This window comes from Elgaria multicarinata, chromosome 1, assembly GCF_023053635.1.
Source record: "Elgaria multicarinata webbii isolate HBS135686 ecotype San Diego chromosome 1, rElgMul1.1.pri, whole genome shotgun sequence".
NCBI lineage: Eukaryota > Metazoa > Chordata > Lepidosauria > Squamata > Anguidae > Elgaria > Elgaria multicarinata.
This window is the reverse complement of record NC_086171.1, coordinates 83,359,328-83,376,605: the sequence shown is the minus strand read 5'-3', so window position 1 is coordinate 83,376,605 and position 17,278 is coordinate 83,359,328. Positions and strand designations below refer to the sequence as shown.

General features: G+C 45.1%; 1 protein-coding gene across 3 annotated transcripts in view; it reads right to left on the bottom strand.

Moving 5' to 3' along the window:
* Nucleotides 1–17,278, bottom strand: part of PTPN3 (protein tyrosine phosphatase non-receptor type 3) — a 131,960-nt gene that overhangs the window by 95,018 nt on the left and 19,664 nt on the right. The window contains exon 1 of one of the 3 annotated variants that reach the window (XM_063131211.1): nt 11,066–11,171. The exons of the other annotated variants lie outside the window; for them this stretch is intronic. The gene's annotated coding sequence lies outside the window, so the exon portion shown is untranslated. Of the gene's footprint in view, nt 1–11,065; nt 11,172–17,278 lie in introns of those variants that run through there. 3 annotated transcript variants of the gene reach the window in all.

The window sequence follows — 17,278 nt, the reverse complement described above, 5'->3', positions numbered from 1 at the left end:
ATGCTGGTGTAGTGCACTACCAGTTTCAAGTACATTCTTTACTTTCTTTCACCATGCCTGCAGCTCTGTATCTAACAGCTAAGTTACAGGCAGAAACACAGTAGATTTCCAACTCCACCATTTGGAGTTGGAAACTATACCTGTTGAACTGAAGTTCTTACTAACACTGCTTCCATCCTCACATTAGGTATTCACCTATTAAATTTTTGCCTGTCACATTAGGTATTGCCTGTCACATTAGGTATTCACCGATTGAATTTTGCCTGTCATGCCCAATCATCTAGTTTATAGTTAGGTCTGCATTCCTGCTTCTTTATCCCATGTTATGACACTATCTGTTCTCTATCTCAGCAGGCCAGTGACCAAATCACCCAATGGCAGGGGAGCTGCATATATACTGTTATATGTAGCAGAGTGGTGCTATTTTATACTTTAAACTTGAGGGAAGATTTGAAGGGAAGGGGCCATAGTTCAGGGGAAGAGCACATGCTTTGCTTACAGAAAATCCCCAGCATCTCCAGGAGGGCAGGAAAAAACCCTGCCTGAAACCATGGCGAGTCGTTGCCAGTCAATGTTGACAATATTGAGCTACATGGATCAATGGTCTGACTCAGTATAAGGGAGCTTTCTGTGTTACCATGATTGTTGCATATTTGTCCAAAAAAGTTACCCACTATTGTGTTAATTTTATTGTTTATATCACAATATGAATATCTGACAAGAATCAATGCACCATCTAAGAAGAGAAGAAAACTGTTTTAAAAAGTCTGTACTATATAGTTTGAGATGAGGGTATCTAAAAGACTGCCTTCTCCCATATAATAATACTAATACTAATAATAAATTTATTTATTTCTTACCCGCCTCTCCCTTTGGATCGAGGCGGGGAATATCATTAGTACAGGAATCAATACATCTTAACAATTCTTGATTTTACATTGATTAAAGTATAAAATTTTACAAGTTTAAAGTATAAAATCTGGGGGCGACAGAAGAAAAGGTCCTCTGGGAAACTGATGTCAGCCTAGTTTTAGCTGACTGAAGTAAGTTCACCCCAGAGGACCTGAGTGTGGGGGGCAGACTGTATGGGATAAGGCGATCCGACAGGTAACCTGGACCCAAACCATTTAGGGCTTTAAAGGTAATGACCAACACTTTGTACTTTGCCCAGAAACTAATCGGCAGCCAGTGGAGTGATTTTAATGTTGGGGTAATATGCTCACCCCTAGATGTACTGGTGACCAATCTGGCTGCCATATAATATCTGTTGAGATCTTCAGCAGAGGATTTGTTTCTTTACTGCCATTTTGCTTGAACATTAAGCAGTAATGACATGGAACAGGCCTTTTCAGTGGCAGCGCCTAGCTGTGGAACTCTCTCCCCTGGAGACCTGCATAACTCCCAAACTATAGGCTTTTAGACCATCCATAAAAGTCTGTTTTATATTGTCAGGGGGTTGGTCTTGAATAATGTATTTCTGTAGCTGGAAGAAAGCTTTGCTGATGCTTTGTGTTTGTTTTTCTCATATTTATCTGTAAGATTGTTTGGTTCTGTATTTTATTGTGTTTTTAAACTTTGAAGACCTTTGGGTGCAAAAGTGACTTTAAAAGACAATTCCTAAACGATGAACTACTTCATCCTATTGATACTATTACTAGTATCATTGGCCTCGTTCAGACAACACACTAAACCAGTGGTTCCCAAACTTTTTCAGGTAACCGCCCCCTTGGTTCCACAAACTCATGCCCAGTGCCCCCTACCCTACATTATAAAAATCATTGTTCAAAATAGCAGTTTTCAATGACCCACTAAGGAAGATAATAACAATAAAATTCAAAACAGTAAAAATTAATTGAATATTTATTCAAAATCCAATTACATTTTTTTAGTTTATTCAATTAAACATAATTGATGAACTTGATCCAGTGATATCATCTTTTCAAAGTCTGATAGTCATTTAGCAAGAATATTAGATATCACATTTAGTAACTAGGGTAGAGTACCTCATTATTCTGTAAATTCTTAATGTGATGGATGGGCTTCATGAAATGATACCAGTTTCCCAATGTCTGGTTTAAAGTCACTTAACATGAGTCTTAAATCACCACGTTTAGTAATCTGGAGTCGATTTCTTTGCTTGGAGAGAAGTAGGCTGACCACACTAAAACTACATTCCACCAAATATTATGTTGGAAATGCAACCAGGAGCTTCTGAACCACTCTCCATAGCGCAGGATAGCGATCAGAAATTTCCTTCTGTAACCAAAACTCCTGGTACAATTTCTTAAACTTTGGCTTCAGCTCAATGTCATTTTGTAGCTCAATTGGCCCCTTTAAATGGGAAGCACTTGCCGAGGGAGGGAGAGAAGAGGGTGAACGCCTCTGTTTTGCAGCCCGTGTGGCGTGGAGGGGCACATCAAGCAGGGAATGTCTCCATTAGCGTTTTGGTACTTTTGAAACATTTCAATTCACCGTTAAAAGGACTCTTCTTCCCCTATATGGCTTGGGACCAAACTACCTTCTCCCATAAAAATGTCCCTGGGTTTTAAGACCTTCTGGAGAGGTGCTTCTCAGAAAAGTCCACTTCGAGCTCCCCCCTGCTGCCCCTTTGCCTCTTAGCGCCCCCCTGCTTCTTGGCGCCCCCCTATTCAATCCCCTCCAAGGGGGCAGTACCACCCACTTTGGGAATCACTGCCCTAAACCATGCTGCTTAACCACAAAATGGTTAACGGAATGCTTAACCATGGTTAACGGTGTCATCTGACACACGTTTTCCCTAACCATCTGCCCTGTTAACCACATTGTGGTTAGGCTCACTAACCATGTTGTGCAACACCTGTACAGCACCATGTACATTGATGGTGCTATATAAATAAATAATAATAATAATTTAAGGAGTTAAGGCATAGAGCTTCCAGTACAGAGTTGCCTAACTAGGCAGGGCCACTCTAGCCAGCGGGCTGTATGGCTGCTCTGGACTGCTGGTTGATACACTTGCAGCAGCTACTATTTCATGTTTCGCATTAGTTTTTTGAAGCGATTTTTGCTCTTCTTAGCCAAGCGTGATTACAGTAGAGCTTTTTAAATCCCCAGTTGCAATTTCCCCATACAAAGCATGTTTCTCCTACCTCGTTGAAGCACCATTACATCCCTCAGGTTCTGATTACTGTGGCGGCACTGCCTGATGATGCAGCTAGCACGGCCATCCCGGAAGGCTTCCGCTTCCCCTGTGATGACTGTAGAGGTATAGCAAGCATGGCGATGCAGAAAGCAAAGGAACCACTTACTAAATGGGGTGATACATGCATGTAATTGCTGATTTCATTGGTGCCTGCACTAAAATGATGGCTGTAATTGACAGGGCTCTTAGAGCTAGGGCTAATTGGATACAGGGTGAATCAGGTGCTCCACTAACCACTTTGTGATTAGCGTGTGGTTAAGGAAAACTTAACCACAAAAGGGTTAAAAGTGTTGTCTGCAAGCGTTCTCCATGTGGTTAGTGTTAACCACAGCTGAACATAGTTAAGCTAACCACAAAGCCCAGAGTGTCATCTGAACCAGGCCATTGTTCAGATATCTCCTCAATTCTCCAAGTGCTGGCCTTATGTAGCTAAAATGGCACATCCACACACAAGAGGGAGGTATCAGCAGGCTTGGGAGAACTAAAGGATTTTCAGAAGTACAAAACATCTTCGGATTCCTGAGGGAAATAATAATAATAAAAATAGCCCAATGACGACTAAGCATGCTCAGTGGGCACAGAATGCTGACTGACTATTGGAGGGAGGAACATTAAAATAGGGAGGGAGACGCAGAATAGAACATAATGGCTGGAATCCCAAAAAGAACTACTCCACACTGCAAGATTTTATTGCAGTCCACTTGTACATACTAATACTAGAAACATATTATCATAGAGTTGAAAGGCGCCATTTAGGCTATCACATCCAAACCCCTTCTCAGTGCAGGAATCCAGTTTAAAACAACCTTGACAGATAGCTGTCCAGTCTCTGCTTGAATACCTCCAGGCAGTTGGTTCCATTGTCTGACTGCTCTGATGGTTAGGAAGCTTTTCCTGATGTTCAAGCGAAATTTGCCTTCCTGTAACATAAGCCTGTTATTTCATGTCCTACAGTCTTGGATGATAAAGAACAAGTTGCAGCCCTCTTCTGTGTCACAGCCCTTTAGGTACTTGAAAAGTGCTATCATATTCCCCTCAGTCTAGTAGTATGAATAATGTAAAAACGTTTTCATAGCCAATCTCACATTATGTGCCAGGAGATACTACTGTGGAATACTGATGAATTTGAGAGGATTCAAGGAATCAAAGAAAAGAAAGGTAAAGGCTTCAGCACTCTATAACAATATTTTTTTCAGTACTCCAGTCTACTTACACCAACTTCTATGTCCCAATAAGAGAAATGCAACCTAATGACATTTCATGCTTTCCTCATATTGTCTTCTACTCAGCAATCTGGTGTTACAGTTCAGAGAGACTTGCAGCTGGTCCAAAACCCATGAACTCAGAAAGACGTCCTATCCATTTCCACAGAATTTACTTCAAAACAAGTTTACTTATAATCACAACCATGCAGCCTGATTCTATGCACATTATTTAACTGTTAGATATAAATCCCAAGAGGAAGGAAATGCGAGTACATAAAATCCTTATTCTGAACTATAATGTGAAACACAAATTAACAATTGTTAGCTTTGTAACTATTCGTGATGAGAAGAGTTAAAAATTCAGTTTGCTAGAATTGTCATTTGATATTTATTGGAAACACATATAGTTAGAACGTTAACTATCCCAAATAGCAGCACCCAAGCCACTCTGTGTCACCAAATAATGAGGGAGAGAACTCTTCTCAGTTATGCTCAAGTTCACTGGTAAGTGTATGATTGCTGCCTATATATAAAGATGGCACACTCGTCAATATTCACACACCATCACTTCGTCAGCTTTGCACACATGCATATCACATACATTTTTTAAAAAAACTTTGTTGTGTCTCTCTCTCACACAATATTGAGATGATAAACACACCATGTCCATACTAGAGTCTTTCATATCTCCAATACTAGAAATACTTGAAGACAGATAACTACAGTTGGAGAGGGGGAAATCAACATGGAGTCAGACTGTACATGGCCTGACATAGTGTGTGCAAAAATTGTATGCACGAAGCCAACACACCCATGCACATACTCCATGTTTCTTACCCATCCACTAATTATTATTATTATTTATTTATATAGCACCATCAATGTACATGGTGCTGTACAGAGTAAAACAGTAAATAGCAAGACCCTGCCGCATAGGCTTACATTCTAATCTCTCTCTCTCTCTCTCTCTCTCTCTCATACACACACACCCACACACACACCACAGAGCTGTCACAGTCAGTAACAAAAGAGGACAGAAACTGAGTGTCAGTAAAACATTCATTCTTGCTGATCACTGATCTAATCTTGAAAAGTACAGGCAAAAACATCACTGGAATGTCAGAAAAACATGCAATCTACTTGCGTAGAGCTCATGACCACTCCCATTGTAACCTTTCCTCAGTGTCACATATACATCTCACAGGGATAGCCATTTAGCCTGTTGCAGCAAAAATAAGTCATTGCTGATTACACAAATATCCCAGCACTTGGTAAGCCAGTTAACACTTGAATTGTGATTTAAAACAACAACAAAAACTTTACCCCAATTCAGGCCTCTGGAGATATGAAATGAACCTCTTGATGAATTGTAACTCAACAGTTTCTCACTCTAATCTCCCTTTGTTTGTTCTACAATGGCCATTTAAGATTAGTGAGAAAGTGGGAGAACACGTTTTTGAATATTGCCATTTCTAACGTCAGATTTGTGTCCATTTTTTTTTGTAGAGACTAGCTTCTTTGCCCTGTGTAGACACAGAAGAACATTGCTGACAATCCTGTAATAGTGTTGCCAGAGTAGGCACAGGAACAAAGTTGGCATCTGGATTTGTTGCAACATGTGATCCTTTCATGCCTCTGATGAAGTGGACTATAGTCCATGAAAGCTTATGTCATAATAACTTTACATCCCACTATGACCTGGTTCATATGTAATAGCAACTCATGAATTGTTTAAGCCATGAACTGTGGGGGCTGCACAGGAGTGAGCAAGCGTGCTGTCTCCTGCCCGCTCGCCACTTCTGCTTTGCATCCAGTTTCTCAAACAATCCATTCCTCGGTTGTTTGATGCAGTGTCTGAACCTGGAACTCTGGGTTATATGTCCTTCACCTACCTAGAGTTTGAGTTCAGACAGATTCAGCCCCATCAATTCATGACTTAAACAACTCAGGGTTGTTGTTATGTACAAACTGGGCTGTTATCTTTGTGTCACACATGGTGAATCACATTACACATTGCTCATATTCACCCTTGTTACCACTGCCTCTTTCTCCTTCTGTTGTCTTCTTCTCACCCCACCCATAGTCCAAATTTAGATTCTAAGCTCCTTAGGGCACAAACCTATTTTTTTGTAAAGTGCCATGGAACTTAAGGAGCAATATAAAGCAATAATAACAACCTATATCTGTAAGCCAGTTCACAAAGTCCCATCACATGTGAATGTGATCAAGGAAGGAGGGTTTATTTTCAATTGGTCTAGTTATCAGCTCTCACCCCATTGGTGTACCAAAGTGTTCCCCCTTACTTCCCCCATATAAAAGTGAATGATGGCCATTACTTATATGGGGAAAGTAAAGGGGTGCTTTCATGAGGACACTGGGTGGCCCAGGCCTCAGTGGCAAGGACATAGGAGTGGTAATAGCCCGTATCTGTGTGCAGAGTGCGCACACACATGCACACTATATGTACCCTGTGTCATAATGACAGGCATTTTGCAAATAATAACTAGAGCTACAACTCTTACTCAATTAATTTGATTACAAATTGCATTTTAAAAAAACAGACCCATTTTCTCTCACACAGGAGGGAAGGCCTCATTTGAGTCAATGCTTACTGCAACATATTGGAGGCACAATCTAAAAACAAAGTAACATTTCTTCTTCAAAAACTATTGTTTTTCTTCATGTGCATTTTTAAAAAAACACCCAAAATAAACTAAAATCCATGCTATCAGCTAAATTTCTTTAATCCATTGACTTTATTATTAATATATATATGATGATTATATATTGCAGCCTAGTTTACACATGATAGAATGAACTGTACCATGGAGACTGCGAGTGGGATAGGAGTCCTCCCCTACTTAAAATACTCCCTGCTAGTAGAAAACTACCCAAGTAGGGAGTGTGATGGGCTCAAAACTTTATCCTAGATGCACTGGGGTTTGCTTACTTGCAGGAAAAAAAACTTTTTTTATATGGAAAAGCATTCAAAATAGCATCCCTCACCTTTAGCCTGAATTGGTTCAGTTTATTCTGTCACCTCAATACTTCTGCATATGCACAGCAGGTCAAAGACACAAGCACTCCTTATCTTAGACGCACACCACTATCAAAACAGGGAGGGTACATCCCTATGGGATTCACTAATGTTACTCATTCATCCAGGGAGGCAGGCACCTATATAGCCTCACCCAATGGACCACAGAGCAGTGCTCAGCCCAGAGGCAGCAGTGCACCCACCCCTCTAGTGTTAGCAGCACTGGGGAGCTGCTGAGTCTCCAGCACCACTGCTGCCAATGAAACAATCACTGGAAATTATACATACACGTACAAACACCCCACATGGGTGGGACACTGTGATATCACCTGTAATGGCAACAACATCTCCTCCTCCCACACTCCCAAAGTAAGCAAGCGACAGTTCAAAGAAATCTGACTCACTTTCTTTAGGTGGCAGTGGGGACTGGACCAAGCACATCACTGGAAGTAGGCAGGCGAGAGACGGTGGATCCTCAGCAGCCCTGCCAAAGTCCATTATCTCTCTTCCAACCTCAGACTCACTCACCCACCTACAGCAATTCACTTGCTTTGTGCCTCCTCCAGTTTCCTTCACAGCTTCTTCAGCTCAGAAGCAAGTCAAGAAGTTTACCCTTTAGGCTGCTGCCTGGTACACTTGCACACTTGGCTGCTCTCTTCCTTCTCAGTGTCACTTTCATGCCTCATGTCCCCTGAATTCTTCCCTACTTGTCTCCTCCTGCACATGCCCAAATTCCCCATAAACTTTAAACCAGGCAGAGCATTGGACAGAACACTCAGCCTGTTTGCCCCAATTCAAAGTGCTGGAATTAACTTGCAAAGCCCTAAACAGCTTGGGGCCAGGCTATCTGAAGGAACACCTCCTCCCATATGTACCTGCCCGGAACCTAAGGTCATCCTAAGGGGTCCTTCTCCATGAACCCCTGCCAAAGGAAAAAATAAATAAAAATAAAAAATGAAGTGAGGCAGGTGGCTACCAGAAGGAGGGCCTTCTCTGCTGTGGCACCCCGGCTGTGGAATGAGCTCCCTAAGGAGGTTCGCTGGCACCTACACTATATTCTTTCAGAAGCCAGGTGAAGACCTTTTTATTCTCTCAGTACTTTAACAGTTTATAAATGTAATTTTAACTTTGCTGTTTCAAATTTGTATGTTAAAGTTGTATTTCTGCACTGCTGCTGATTTTATCCTGGTTGTGTTTTTATATTGTATTTTATATCATGTTTTATATTTTGAATTGTTTTAATTTGTGTGAACTGCCCAGAGAGCTACGGCTATTGGGCGGTATAAAAATGCAATAAATAAATAAATAATCTCTTCTCCCAGGACTCTAAGACCATCTTTAAAGGCCCTTCTTTAGGTACTCTCAACAAATGAAGTGAGACTAAGGAGAGGGCCTTTTCACCTGTGCACCCCAGTTGTGGGATGCCCTCCCAAGAGAGGCAGGCTTGCTTTGCACCGATGCTGTAGTTCCTTTTAACACCAGGTGACATTTTTCCAAACATTTTAGTCTTTTAGTTTCTATTGTTTTTAAATCTGTTGGGGTGCAGTCCAATGGACTGTGCCTTCACCACTTGAAAGGCCCCAAATTTGGAGGCTTCCAAGATTCCTATGCCCTGTCGGGCTGAAGCCAACAGAGCAGGAGTTGTGGAAGTGATATTTGCCTCCCCACCCTCCAATCCCCTGCATTTTGACTAGATAGGCTTTTCAGCCCATTTAGCAAGGGCACTTCAGAGAGGGAGGGGAGCAGGCTGGAGGAGACTCAGGATAACTCATATCCTGGCATCTCTAGTCCTCTCCCCTCCCCTCAGAAGATCCTCTTTCTCCCTCCTCTGAGTTTGCTTTTCTGACCTCAGGGAAGTAGCTGGCATGATTCTTTCCATGCCGGCTGCTACGGGGAGAGGGATCCGAAGTCAGATCTCTGACTCACTCTTCTGAGGTCAGAGTGCTATCTCTGACTTCATAGGAGGTCCCTGAGCCCAGGGACCTTAGGATCGCTACAACTGTTTTTTTAAGTCTTTACGCTGTTGCTGGTTTTTACTTTTGTTTTATACTGTAGTTTTAAACTTGCAATAGTTTTATATTATGTTTCATTGTGCTGTATTTTATGGTTTTAATTGTTGTGAACTGCCCATAGAGCTTCAGCTATTGGGTGGTACAGAAATGTAATAAATAAAATAGTTTCATCCTGATTGGTTCCCCGAGCCAAATCAAGACATTGCGGGCAGGGCTATTTGCTCGCTGGTGCAGCTTTCTGACCAACGCCCCCAGCCAATCTTCTGGTTTACATGCTACTTTTGTGCCTGTGCTTCACCTAAGATTGAATGCAACAGAATGAACGCAAGTGCATTTGAGGTGAGGAGGCCTTAGGAGAGAGAAACACTGGAGCAGCCCCTCACCGGGCTGCCTGCATCTAAGCATGAATATATCTTCAAGTGGCCGATCCTGAAAGCTTCCTCCAGCCCTTCACCTTTTCCAACACAAAAGGTGAGGGGCAAGGGAAACCTGCCCTGTTGGGAGCTGTTGCCTCAAGACGCCAGGAATGCTTTGAGGCAGGGGCTTCTGACTGAGGCAGCTCTCTCTTTGCCACTGCTCAGCTCTTCCCTGCATTAGCAGCACAGAAGCCAACCGACCATCTGCCCATGGAAGAAGAGAGCACTGTCTCCCCAGGTGCAGGTAGTATGGGTTCTGCGCTGAAAGGTGGGGAGGGAAGCCAGCTTTTCTCTGCACAGCCCAGAAGCCAGGTGATCATTTGTGCAGCGAGGCAAGCTGGCTGACTCCGCAAGGGGAGCTTGGGAGAGAACAAAGCACATCAGGAAAGCTCCTCTATTCCCTAGAAGCCCAGTACTTGGAAGTTGGTCTGGGCACATGGCTCTTCCAGATCCTTTGGTGAAAACCCTGTCTGAGAGAGAGCGTGAGAGAGAGAGATGGGTGAGAAAGAGGGAAGACCTGCCTCAGAGAGAGAGAGAGAGAGAGAGAGAGAGAGAGAGAGAGAGAGAGAGAGAGAGAGAGAGAGAGAGAGAGAATGCCTGCCTGTGTGTATGTGGGGTGGGGGTGCCTACCTGTCAGAGGGAGGGAGGGAGGGAGAATGCCTGCCTGTGTGTATGTGGGGCGGGGGGGGGGTGCCTACCTGCCAGTGAGAGGGAGAATGCCTGCCTGTGTGTATGGGGTGGGTGGGTTGCCTACCTGCCAGTGAGAGGGAGGGAGGGAGGGAGGGAGAATGCCTGCCTGTGTGTATAAACGTGTGCGGAATGCCTTCATGCCTGCCTGTTTTTGCTCCTGGCTCCACCTACCAGTGACTGCCCTGCCCTCCGCCCCACCAACCACAACGGGCACTGGCGGAGCCAGGAGGCGGACAGAGCCACACAATTTTATTGCCCCCACCCCACCCCGCCGCCGCCGTCGTAACCCCCACAATCTCCACTTCTCCCTGGAACTTGCCGAGCGGAGGAGGACCAAACGAGGCAACGCTTCTTTCCGCTCCGCTTCCAGCACGACGAACGAACTTTCCCCCCTCAGCCGCTGGCTCCTTCTCCTCAGGGCAAAAGGCTGGGCGAGGCGCGCGCTCTCCTCTCCACTCCCTCCGACACGCACGCACGCACTCCCTCCCTCACACACACATTCCCTCCCAGTCCCGGCTTGCTACCTGCTGGCTCCGTCGTCCCCCGACCGACCGACCGACCGACCGCACGGTGGGGCGGGTGGGGCCCCAACTTCAACCTGTGGCCGCCCGTGAAAACCAACGCAGGACCAGGAAGCGCTGCGCCCGCGGCTGCCAAGCCGTCCTTCTTCCTCTTGGCGCCGCCCACCGCCACCCCCGCGGCCGCCGGCGGGTCTCTCGCTCGGGCCGCCTCGACGCCAGCCGCCCCCTAGCGGAGCCGGCGCGCTCTGGCGCGTCCCGCCCAACCGCCGCTTAACCGCCACCACAGTTGGGATCTTGGCCCACGCGCTCAGCTCGGCTCGCGCCGGCCCGGAGGGAGCGCGACGTCACAGAGAAAGCCTGGTTACGCCTGCGCCGTGGCGTGGCCGGTGCTGGACGGAGTTTGGCTTCTCCAGGGAGCCAGGGCGAGAGCTTGGGAGTCGGATTCACCTCAGCCCGCACACCCATCTTCCATGTACGACCTGATCCCGCGCTTGTTTACGCGGAAACAAATCCCGCTGGCCCTGACTCCGTCCCAGGTAAATGTGTCTCAGATGAGACAAGTTACTCCTTAACCCTGCCTTGCCCAACCTGGCGCTCTCCACATGTTTTGGACTATGCCTCCCATCAGCCCTGGCCCTTTGGCCTGGCTGGCTGGGGATGCTGGGAGTTGTAGTCCAATGCATCTGGAGGTTGGGAGGGGGGGGGAAGGCTGCCTTAAACTGATTGAGGCTGCAATTGAAATTGTGGTGTAATTGAAATTGTGGTGTAATCCACTGCACATTTACTTGTGAGTAAGCTCACAAGCACACTAGGACTTTCTTATGAGTCAACATGATAGGATCAGGTCCACAGCACAGAAAGCAGCTCATACATACATACATACATACATACATTTTTGTTATGCAGTCACAGACCCAATAGGAACAATACCCACGATCATTAATTTAAATTCAATGAACAAAAAACCTACGGTTTATAAAACAACGTTAAGGCCCTACACTTTTCCACCAAGCACCAAAAAGCGGGGAAATTGGGAGTTAAGGCTCGCCAGCCTTAACGCCACATCCTCCCTAAGGAGGCAGAAAGTACCAGTGAAATTCTCATTCTGCCAAAGCAGATAAACCATGAGGACAGGATGGAGAATAGGATATGCAGAGGTGACTGTGGGGTTGTGGAAAACTGATGACGAACAACTTAGAGCCACCTACTTCTTTTTTTGTTTAGAGCAGCCCTTCCCCAACCTGGTGCCCTCCAAAGGTGTTGGACTGTGACGACGGAGCAGGTAAGAAACCCCACCCCCTCCTGCCTGGCTCTGCTGCCAGGTAAGCCCCAACCCACTTACGTGTTCCATTGTCACTGGGCCTGAACTTGAACTGAGCACCCTGGTCCATCCAGAACCTCAATTCAAGCCTGGGCCCGGGGACGACGGAGCAGGTAAGCAACCCCCTCCTGCCTGGGCCCTTACCTAGACCCACTGCCACTGCTGTGCAAACTGCAGCAACGGCTCCAGGCAAGCCCCCACCCCAGCCCATCCCACTTACCTGCTCCGTTGTCGTTGAGCCCCGGCTTGAATCGAGTGCCCTGGTCCACCCGGAAGCAAGTCCGCACCTGCAGCCTTGCTTCTGGGTGGACTCAGGGGCTCGATTCAAGCATGGGTCAGGCCATGACGGAGAAGGTAAGTGGTGGGGTGCGGGGGGGGCTTGCCTGGAGCTGCCACCGCAACAGTTTGTGCAGTGGCAGCTCCAGGTAAGGGGCCAGGCAGAAGGGGGGTTGGCTGGAGCTGCTGCACTTTGTGCAGCGGTAGCAGCAGGTCCAGGTAAGGGACCAGGTGTGTGTGGGGGGGTTCTTACCTGCTCCGTCGTCACCTGGCCCAGGCTTGAATTGAGCCCCTGGGTCCACCCAGAAGCAAGGCTGCAAGTGTGGCCTTGCTTCTGGGTGCACCAGGGCGTTCTGTTCAAGGCCGGGCCCAACGACGACAGAGCAGGTAAGCGGGGTGAGGTGGGGGGGGCTTGCCTGGAGGCGCCCCCCTACGTTCCCCATCCTGCTGTCCCAGCATTCCTGACCATGGGACATACTGACTTGCAATGATAGATCGTCGCAGTCCAACACCTTTGGAGGGCACCAGGTTGGGGAAGGGCTGCTCTAAACAAAAAAAGAAGTAGGTGGCTCTAAGTTGTTCGTCATCAGTTTTCCACAACCCCACAGTCACCTCTGCATATCCTATTCTCCATCCTGTCCTCATGGTTTATCTGCTTTGGCAGAATGAGAATTTCACTGGTACTTTCTGCCTCCTTAGGGAGGATGTGGCGTTAAGGCTGGCGAGCCTTAACTCCCAATTTCCCCGCTTTTTGGTGCTTGGTGGAAAAGTGTAGGGCCTTAACGTTGTTTTATAAACCGTAGGTTTTTTGTTCATTGAATTTCATGGCTTTTTGTAAAGGATAACGAGCCCTTCCCTCTTTTAAATGCGGTTACTCTAGTATAGTTCCTGCAGCTTTCACTGTTGTGATGAAGAGGGGATTTCACCAGGTTCTCCATATATACAAATGACACCTGCTGAAATTCCCTTTTCGATGCAACTGTTAAAGATACAGGAGCCCTGTGCTCCTTTTCATATGGTCACAGGGGCAGGGGGCTGGTGACTCCGATGTCAGTGGGGCTATGAATCCATGGGTACATAAATCCTACAATCCTATGCAAGGTTAGACATAAAATCCTACAATTCTATGCATATACCCACGGATTCATAGACCCACTGACATCGGAGTCACCAGCCCCACCTTGTGACCATATGCAACGGAGTACAGGGCTCCTGTATCTTTTACAGTTGCCTAGAAAAGGGAATTTCAGCAGGTGTCATTTGTATATATGGAGAACCTGGTGAAATTCCCTCTTCGTCACAACAGTTAAAGCTGCAGGAACCCTGCCATCTTGACCAGATACAAAAGAGGCAAGGCTCCTACGACTTTAAATGTTGTGATGAAGAGAGAATTTCACCAGGTGCTACATGCATACAAATGACACCTGCTGAAATTCCCTTTTCTATGCAACTATTAAAAATACAGGAGCCCTTTACTCCTTTACATATGGTCACAAGGTGGGGCTGGTGACTCCGATGTCAGTGGGTCTATGAATCTGTGGGTATTTGCATAGAATTGTAGGATTTTATGTCTAACCTTGCATAGGATTGTAGGATTTATGTACCCACAGATTCATAGCCCCACCGACATTGGAGTCACCAGCCCCCTGCCCCTGTGACCATATGAAAAGGAGCACAGGGCTCCTGTATCTTTAACAGTTGCATAGAAAAGGGAATTTCAGCAGAGGGGAACCTGGTGAAGTTCCCTCTTCATCACACCAGTTAAAGGTGCAGGTGAAAAATATTTTTTTTACTTAATTAACATTAAAGAATGCACAATGGTGCATTCTTTAATGTTAATTAAGTAAAAAATATAATTTTTTACAGTTATATTTATAAATATAAATTTCAGCAGATATCATTTATATGCATGTAGCACCTGGTGAAATTTCCTCTTCATCACAACATTTAAAGTCGCAGGAGCCTTGCCTCTTTTGTATCTGTTCAAGATGGCAGGGTTCCTGCAGCTTTAACTGTTGTGACGAAGAGGGAATTTCACCAGGTTCTCCATATATACAAATGACACCTGCTGAAATTCCCTTTTCTAGGCAACTGTAAAAGATACAGGAGCCCTGTACTCCGTTGCATATGGTCACAAGGTGGGGCTGGTGACTCCGATGTCAGTGGGTCTATGAATCCGTGGTATATGCATAGGATTGTAGGATTTTATGTCTAACCTTGCATAGGATTGTAGGATTTATGTACCCACAGATTCATAGCCCCACTGACATTGGAGTCACCAGCCCCCTGCCCCTGTGACCATATGAAAAGGAGCACAGGGCTCCTGTATCTTTAACAGTTGCATAGAAAAGGGAATTTCAGCAGAGGGGAACCTGGTGAAGTTCCCTCATCATCACACCAGTTAAAGGTGCAGGAGAAAAATATTTTTTTACTTAATTAACATTAAAGAATGCACAATGGTTGTGCATTCTTTAATGTTAATTAAGTAAAAAATATAATTTTTTTACAGTTATATTTATAAATATAAATTTCAGCAGATATCATTTGTATATATGGAGAACCTGGTGAAATTCCCTCTTCGTCACAACAGTTAAAGCTGCAGGAACCCTGCCATCTTGACCAGATACAAAAGAGGTAAGGCTCCTGCGACTTTAAATGTTGTGATGAAGAGAGAATTTCACCAGGTGCTACATGCATACAAATGACACCTGCTGAAATCCCCTTTTCTAGGCAACTATTAAAGATACAGGAGCCCTGTACTCTTTTGCATATGGCCTCCCTAGCCACATGAAAAGGAAGACAGGGCTCCTGCATTTTTAACAGTTGCCTAGAAAAGGGGATTTCAGCAGGTGTCATTTGTATATAGGGAGAACCTGGTGAAATTCCCTCTTCCTCACAAAAGTTAAAGGTGCAGGTGCCTTGCCCTCTTTTAAATCTGGTCACTCTAGTATAGCTCCTGCAGCTTTAACTGTTGTGACGAAGAGGGAATTTCACCAGGTTCTCCATATATACAAATGATATCTGCTGAAATTTATATTTATAAATATAACTGTAAAAAAATTATATTTTTTACTTAATTAACATTAAAGAATGCACAACCATTGTGCATTCTTTAATGTTAATTAAGTAAAAAAAATATTTTTCTCCTGCACCTTTAACTGGTGTGATGAAGAGGGAACTTCACCAGGTTCCCCTCTGCTGAAATTCCCTTTTCTATGCAACTGTTAAAGATACAGGAGCCCTGTGCTCCTTTTCATATGGTCACAGGGCAGGGGGCTGGTGACTCCAATGTCGGTGGGGCTATGAATCTGTGGGTACATAAATCCTACAATCCTATGCAAGGTTAGACATAAAATCCTACAATCCTATGCATATACCACGGATTCATAGACCCACTGACATCGGAGTCACCAGCCCCACCTTGTGACCATATGCAAAGGAGTACAGGGCTCCTGCCTCTTTTACAGTTGCATAGAAAAGGGAATTTCAGCAGGTGTCATTTGTATATATGGAGAACCTGGTGAAATTCCCTCTTCGTCACAACAGTTAAAGCTGCAGGAACCCTGCCATCTTGACCAGATACAAAAGAGGCAAGGCTCCTGCGACTTTAAATGTTGTGATGAAGAGGAAATTTCACCAGGTGCTACATGCATACAAATGATATCTGCTGAAATTTATATTTATAAATATAACTGTAAAAAAATTATATTTTTTACTTAATTAACATTAAAGAATGCACAACCATTGTGCATTCTTTAATGTTAATTAAGTAAAAAAAATATTTTTCTCCTGCACCTTTAACTGGTGTGATGAAGAGGGAACTTCACCAGGTTCCCCTCTGCTGATATTCCCTTTTCTATGCAACTGTTAAAGATACAGGAGCCCTGTGCTCCTTTTCATATGGTCACAGGGCAGGGGGCTGGTGACTCCAATGTCGGTGGGGCTATGAATCTGTGGGTACATAAATCCTACAATCCTATGCAAGGTTAGACATAAAATCCTACAATCCTATGCATATACCACGGATTCATAGACCCACTGACATCGGAGTCACCAGCCCCACCTTGTGACCATATGCAAAGGAGTACAGGGCTCCTGCCTCTTTTACAGTTGCATAGAAAAGGGAATTTCAGCAGGTGTCACTTGTATTCATACAGCACCTGGTGAAATTCAAAAGGTACCAAAGAATAAGGGCAGAGGCCCATTCCTTATGCATCAGAGCTTGCTTTCAATAGTACTACACACTGGAATTAATAATACTTTATACTGTTAGTTTCACCCTTCCCTGTGCCTGTTTACACTTCCCTGTGCCTGTTTGCATTCTCTTTCCCTCCTTACTGTTTACTGGGTCTTGCTATTTACTGCGTACTCTGTACAGCACCATGTACAGTTATGGTGCTATATAAATAAATAAATAAATAAAATAATAATAATAATAATAGGGTTGATTCCTGCACTGAGCAGGGGGTTGGACTGGATGACCTTGTAGGCCCCTTCCAACTCTTCTATTCTATGAGTGAGCGAAGGGAGGTAAGGGAGCGCGCGGTGGGGGGGTGAGGGAACGTTGGGGAGTGAGGGGTGGGGGGGGCATCGCGCGGAATCCTCCCCCCCCCCCACAC